Raw genomic sequence first — 6,000 nt, 5'->3', positions numbered from 1 at the left:
TGAGTGGACTTGAAACAGCAGTGCCCCTCTCCTCTCATGTTCAAAGTTTGTCACTAAAGGTGACATAAGGGAACAACAGAGGGGGGGCCTCATCCAAGAACTAGGAAATAAGAGGGGGCTCTGACAGCTAAACTTGTAAAATCCACATACAATGTGTGTGCTTAAACCAAGAGATTTAATAACTAAAATGTTTTGACAACTCAAACTATAATCAGACTGATTAGATACAAACTCAAAGGCAGATATGAAAAGTAACAGTTTCTTATTAAGTGGAATAAATTGCATTTTTGAAATGTTTAAAGAAATGTATGTGAAAGGTAGAGTGAATGTGATGATCTGTAGGAGTCTGGGGTCAGTTCTGAGCAAGATTTAAAAATAAGATTTGGAGGGCCAGCCAAGTGGCTCAGTTGGTTAAGAGCTTGCTCAAAAGTGCAAGCTCTGAGCAACAGCAGTTTGATTCCCGGCCCAAGCTGAGCTGCCGCTGAGCTGCCAACAGGCGGCAGGATGGCTCAGTTTTTTTTTTAAAAAAAAGAAGATTTGGACAGGGTTTATTCATTAATATTCAGAAGATATAGTTTCTGATTTGGGTCAGGGAAAGGAGATGAATAAGTCTTGTAATGGATAAATTAACTGACATTCATAATATACATTACATAACATCCACTGTGTACATCAGTCTTTTGCAAGTTATCAAACTGAATTCTGAGCCACAGTAAATTTCCATGGTAATGCCACACTTTGCATCTCCTTGTAGACCGCTAACCCATCTTCTACTTATGATACCCACATCCTGTCAGGACATCTTTTCTGAATCCAAGCAGCACCATGAACAAACATGTGCTGATCACGTTTCTATTTCAAGATTGTGTTAAACATTGAGATGTAAATGAGGAGATGTTCTCTTCCTACAGCATGGGCTAATCAGGATCCCATCACATGCTAAGTGTCAGGTGAGTGTCCCAGAAAACAAGGGCAGTTGGTGGCAGCCATTGCAGTCAGCATTAACTTGGGGAAAGAATACTTGTGTGCTTAAGAGAGGTACAAGACAAAGCCAGTAGGGTCTGACTGTAAAGGGCCTTGGATGTTGGAAGAGGGAAAAACATACAGTTGTCAGTATGTGGAGCACCAGCACACAGTGAAAAATCAAATTGAAGGAAAGAGGGAATAAGTAACAAACACATCTGAGGGCAGCAGTGGAAACTAGAGGGTCAGCTCAAGGAAGCTGTGTCAAAGACACCAGGACCATCTACATTTGTTATATTCTCATTGTTCTTCTTTCTTAGCCTCATCAGGTAGCCATAGAGGTGTGTGAGGTCTGACAGAATGTTGTACTATTTTTATACAGCACTCATTCAGGATTGCAAAGCTGTTTCCTAAAGATTTTTTCTTTTTATTTCATAAGGGTCTTGTTTCTGATTCATAGAACAATTAAATCCTTAATATATTAAAATTGACTCACTCTCGGGCCAGCCGGGTGGCACGTTGGTTAGGAGTTGGCTTGGGACACCAGCTCTGAGCAGCAGGGCCCTGGTTCAGATCCCACATGAGGGCCAGTAATGCTGCACCCTCTACAGCTAAGATGGTGAAAAATAGCTCAACCTAGAGCTGGGCTGCCATGAGTCGCTGGTAAAGGCATGGGCTGCAGTGGGGCTGGCCAGCAGCGGGGGTGAGCTTTCGTGAGCTTTCCTGAGCTGCTGTTAGCCGCCATGAGCAGCTGACCAATGGCCGGTGAGCGACTGCCTCACCCGGGAAGAGCGCAATGATCACAATACCAACATGGGCCAGTGAAGCGGCATCCTCTACAACTAGACTGAAGAACAGAAGGACAGCAACTTGTCTATTCCCTTTCCCCGATTTCACAACTCTGTTCCCCTCCCCCAATTCCCCAATAAAATCTTAAAAAAGAAAAAAGATTGACTCACTCTCAATACAAGGAGAATCATTTCTAGAATATACACTTGCAGTGCTTAAGCAGCTAATCATCTGATTGATTTTTGGGCCCTCACAGCTGAGCAGCCTTTCAAGATGAAGCCCCACTAACCTGACTCATAAAATACAGATGCATAAACCCCAACTCAAATGTGTTAACCAGTAACTACACAACTGCAATGTTGTCCTCTGCTCTTTTCCTATGAGAGAAATTCCTGTTAAGACCAAATTAAGTTGAGAGATTGTTAGGTGAGCATAGAATCAAAGCACAGGGAGTGTGTCATATAGTTCATATAAAGGGGGCATTCACAGTAAAAGCCAATTATCCTCCTCCTTGTTGGAAGAGCAACCCTGCATGAACAGTGGATCATTCACCTGTCTTGCTCTCTAAATTTAGATATTTCTATGCTTTCATTACCAATCACTTCTCTTCTGTGCACATAGTTTTCTTTAAGTATGCTGAGACTGTTAATAAAGCTACAGAAAATCTGCAAAATCTTTCAGACCCTGGCCTTGAAAACATTCTGTCTCTAAAGTGTGCTTACATGTCTCCCATATGTTATGGGTTGAATTGTGTATCTCAAAAAATATGTTGAGGTTCTAACCCCCAGTTTTAGGGAATGTACCTTATTTGGAAATATGGTCTTTGTAGATGTAATCAAGTTACAACAAAGTCATTAGGAAAGGCCCTAATCCTGTATAACTGCCATACTCTTAAAAAGAGAGAAATTTGAACACAAACACACAGGGAGAACACCAAGTGATGACAGAGGCAAAGAATGGAGTGATAACAGCTGCAAGACAAGGAACATCAAGGACCGATGGCCACCACTAGAAACTAAGAGGAGGGAAGAGAGAGTCAGAGGGAGTATGGCTCTGCCAGCATCTGATATCAGACTTCTGGTTTCCAGAATTATGAGAGAATAAATTTCTCTTCTTTGAAACCATCCAGTTTGTGGCACTTTGTTATGGCAGCCCTAGGAAACTAATACACTACTGGGGTACTAATTAAGTACTAGGGTACTTCATGATTATAGTATCTTGCAGGTGCCTTTATGAAAGTCTTCAGTGGGTGTATATGCTCTAAAAAGCTGGCTACAAATTAAAATGATAACTGTAACTGTCTCAAATCTATAGGGAGAATGATAGGAATTCTACAAAGGATGGGGGAAGAAGTATCATTGTTGTTTAAGGCAGTGAATGTAACAGTCTGGCCAGCCAGTTGGCACAATGAATAAATGACTGATCCTTTTGTTTGCAGGTCCTTTGAGAATGACCTATCATTGCAAACATGATAAACAATTATTAGCAAGATGTTAGGTCTTTCATACCCATTGTCCATCCATCAACAGTCTTTCAGAGATATTCGATGCTACCAGGCTTCTTTGTTAATTACCAGTTGCTTGCCATTCTCATAACATGAGCCCCAGGTGATGTATCATAGTGGTCTGGCCCAGGCAGAGTAAGGAAGTGAAAACAAATGCAGTAAATCATGGTTTCTAGCTGTGACAGTGTTGATTTTAAAAAGACTTTATTAGAAATGTCGAAGCAGTGTTTTGTGTGATAAAATCCTTTTGCTTATGTTGGTTAATTAACAATTTGAAGAACTGATTTTCTGATGTGTACAACAATGCCTGGCTACATCATTAAGAAAGTATTAGGAAGTTATGACCATATTGCAATGAAGAAATGTTTCGTATTGAAAACCTGGAATTTAAAACAAATAACCTGAGTAATTAACCTGTTTAAGAATTTAAATTGCCTTACTTATCATGACACTAAGGCCAGAACCGATAAAGAAAAATATTGTCAAATTTGATTATAAAAATTTTAAACTTCTGAACAGTAAAAGGCATTTGTTCATTCAACAAATACTCACTAAGCACTGCACTGGAGACAATACAGTCTGGTAGACTCTGGAGATGGACACTAGATTCATGGTGTTTCTGCCACTGACCCACACCCAGGCCTCTCTCTCTGTCCCTTAATGGTTACTATCTCAAATAATGGTCCTTTGTGAGTCACATGAATGAACACATGCTTGGTAACTGGAACAGAGCTTAGCACAGGGTAAGCTGTCAGTAGGTGTTAGTTTTTATTATATGTGATACCAGGTTACATTGAACACCCTGCAAAAAGATCTGGAAGGAAATTACAGCTACATTTACATCCAAGTGTATTCCTTTTTGTACTACTTAAATGTTTTCAGTAAGTGTGCCTATTAAAACAGATAGAAGCCCTCAAAAACCTTTAGGCAAATTCTTTTTTTTTTTTTTTTGATATATGATTAAGGGCTGTAGATGCTACCAAGGGGAAAAATTCAAAAACAAAATACAACTTTAAACTGATCAAAAAGCACCTTTAGGTGACAGAGATTATTAATAGTCCATGACTGAATCTACTGGGTGTGGTAACAGAGAGTGTGCCGTGGAAAGAGCAGAGATCAGACCCATCAGACTTTTCAGGTGCTTGCAGCTGCCATAACAGAGAAAGCCTGCTGTAGCTGTAGCTTGAGAATTGGAGATGCTTATGTACCTCTCAGAGCAGGAAGCCCACAAAAAGCTGGCTCTGGGATGGGTGCTGTGACTACTCATGTCATCAGAGACTCAAGGCCTTTCTCTCTTTTTTGTTCACTCATTATCAAGATCTACTCTAATCTTTACCCATACCTGGGAACAATGGTGTTCCCTGTGACTTCTGCACAGAGCACCTTAAATTTTCCTTGCCTCAGGTTTTTTCTTGTGAAATTCTCTTATAGGTTAGGAAGTGTATTTTTGCCTTTCCAAGCCTCCCCCATCTACTTGCTTCTGAGCCCTTTCCTCATTCCTTGTCCTATGCATCTCTTTTATCTGGCTGATCCTGAGTTATATTCTTTCATAATAAACTGGTAATCTAGTAAGTAACAAAGTTCTCTGAGTTCTGTGAGTTGTTCTAGCAAATTAATCAAACCTGAAGACAGGGTGGGTCAGAAGCACAGATAACATCCTGAACTTGTGACTGGAATCTAGGAAAAAGGTGAGGTCTTACAGGACTGAGTCTTTAACCTGTGGGGTCTGACACTGTTCACCTGGAGATAGTGTCAGGTTTGAGTGGAATTATAGCACACCTAGCTGGTGTTGCAGATTTGCTTGGTGATATGTGACCCAGAGCCCCCAACTACCACCAACCACCACATGTCAAAATTGGTTCTAGAACTTTTTAGGAATTAATTTCCAAAATACATAAGAGACTTCTACAACTCAATAGCAAAAAAACAAAACAAAACAGTATTAATTTAAAAATGGGCTAAAGACTTGAATAAATATACATATATATTTTTTAATTTGCTAAGTTTAAGTAAGATATTTTTACGCAGCCACATATTAGATAGATTAACACTGTGTCTCGGTATTATTTTGATACTATTGACAAGCATAATGTTCTCCAAGTGTAGCCAAGTTAAGAAATGATGTTTAGACTTGGAATAAAGCCTTTCCTCCACTTGGACCCACTGACCCCTCTCCTACCTTTTCTACCCAAAAGAATGCATTCTGGTGTTTAATACAAACTGCCCAAGCAGCTTAGTGACGCTGCAGTAAAATATGGTCCTAAAAAGATCAATTGATGGGCCGGCCGAGTGGCACATTGGTTAAGAGCTGGCTTGGGATGCCAGCTCTGAGTAGCAAGGCCCTGGTTTGGATCCCACATGAGGGTCAGTGATGCTGCTCTCTCTACAGCTAAGATGGTGAAAACAGCTTGACCTGGAGTTGGGCTACCATGAGTCACAGGTAACGGTGTAGGCTGCAGTGGGCTGCTATAAGCTACCATGTGTGGCCATCAACCAGCGTGAGTGGCAGGCAGCTGGTGTGAGCTGCCAAGAGACACCGTGAGCGGCCATCCAGAGGCCGGCGACCCATCTGCCTCACCCAGGAAGAGTGCAATGATAATACCAACATGGGCCAGTGAAGCAACGTGCTCCACAACTAGACTAGAGAACAAAAGGACAGCAACTTGTCTGTTCCCCTTCCCCGATTTTCCAACGCTGTTCCCCTTCCCCAATTCCCCAATAAAATCTTAAAAAAAAAAAGATTA

The sequence above is a fragment of the Hipposideros armiger genome, unplaced genomic scaffold, assembly GCF_001890085.2.
Source record: "Hipposideros armiger isolate ML-2016 unplaced genomic scaffold, ASM189008v1 scaffold_488, whole genome shotgun sequence".
Taxonomy (NCBI): domain Eukaryota; kingdom Metazoa; phylum Chordata; class Mammalia; order Chiroptera; family Hipposideridae; genus Hipposideros; species Hipposideros armiger.
This window is presented reverse-complemented; position numbering follows the sequence as displayed.